Source organism: Propithecus coquereli, unplaced genomic scaffold, assembly GCF_000956105.1.
Source record: "Propithecus coquereli isolate 6110/MARCELLA unplaced genomic scaffold, Pcoq_1.0 Scaffold166, whole genome shotgun sequence".
Lineage (NCBI taxonomy): Eukaryota > Metazoa > Chordata > Mammalia > Primates > Indriidae > Propithecus > Propithecus coquereli.
Window position 1 is genome coordinate 2617629 of NW_012141191.1, and position 1419 is coordinate 2619047.

General features: G+C 29.9%; 1 protein-coding gene across 1 annotated transcript in view; it reads left to right on the top strand.

Annotated features, from left to right (window-relative positions):
* Nucleotides 1-1419, top strand: part of TRPM3 (transient receptor potential cation channel, subfamily M, member 3) — a 338389-nt gene that overhangs the window by 205466 nt on the left and 131504 nt on the right. The gene's annotated exons all lie outside the window — the stretch shown is intronic.

Genomic DNA, 1419 nt, shown 5'->3' on the forward strand with positions numbered 1-1419 from the left:
CCAGCAAATAGAGAATGCACACTTTTTTCAAACAAAATACCATGTTTACAAAATGTCACCAGGCGCAGTGGAATGTGCCTATAATCCCAGCTACTTGGGAGGCTGAAGTGGGAGGATTGCTTGAGCCCAAGATTTCAAGTCCAGCCTAGGCAACATAGCAAGACCCTGTCTAAAAAAAAAAAGGCAAAAAAAAATGTTGTTATGCATTAGGATGTATATGTTCACATATATATCATATACATGTGTATGATATATATGTATATGGTTAGGGTACTTATAGGATATATACAAATTCACTGTAATATTAAAAACACAATTTTAAGTAACAGAAATAAATTGCATATATTTAAAAATGAATGAAAATGACAAAATGCATATAAAAACATGTGAGATGTATAATCTTAAATGCATTTATTAGAAAACAAGAAAGAATAAAAATAAGTTGACTAAGAAGTCAACTTAAGATTCTAGGAAAAGCACAGATAAAGAAGCAAAAGAAGAGGAAATGAATGGATAATGATAAAAGAAGAAAATAATAACCCTAAATTTTAAACAATAATATTGAACAATAAAATGAAAAGCTGATTCTTTCAAGTGACCATGATTTTGATCTAGTGAAAAATAAAAAGGAATGAAAAAGTTGCCATATAGTTCTAGATATAGAGGAGATTTTAAAATAGTAAGACAATTCTATATACAACTGTATATCAATAAATTTGAAAATCAGGATGAAATATTTGATTATCCAGGAACACGTATGAAATTGAATGAAGAAGAGGCAAAAAATCTAAACTGATCAGTAACTGTTGAGGAAATTATAATCAGTGATCTATCCCTAAAAATGTTCCAGAGCTAAAAAAAAAAAAAAAAAATGTTCCAGGGCTAAATAGTTTATAGACATCCCACTAAAATTGCCAGAAGCAAGTGAATTTCTTTGCTATATAAACTATTCTGGTGCATAAGTAAAGAAAAAAAGCTTTCCAACTCAGGTTCACATAATTCTAATACCCAAACCAGACAAGACTGGTAACGTACCACCTCACATGCATCATTGCAAATATACTAAATAAAATATTAGAAAATAAAATCTACTGTTGTTAATGAATAATACACAAACCAAGGAATTTTTACCTACATGTCATACTCCAAAACTACTATTTTGATTCATCTCCCCACCAAGAATATTTAATACCAATTGATTTTTTGCATCTCTGCCAACACAGGGGGTTTCGTAGGAGAGGAAGACTGGTTTTTCCTGTTTGATTTCTTTTATTCTGAAGCAGAGATATAAATTATGCAATTGATATTTTTAAGCATTTTAATTTCAAATAACAAAGTTTTTGAGTCATGACAAAGATGTAATATCTCAAGTCAGCCAAGGCAAAATTATAAAATAACTTTTCCTATGGAGCCTCCATT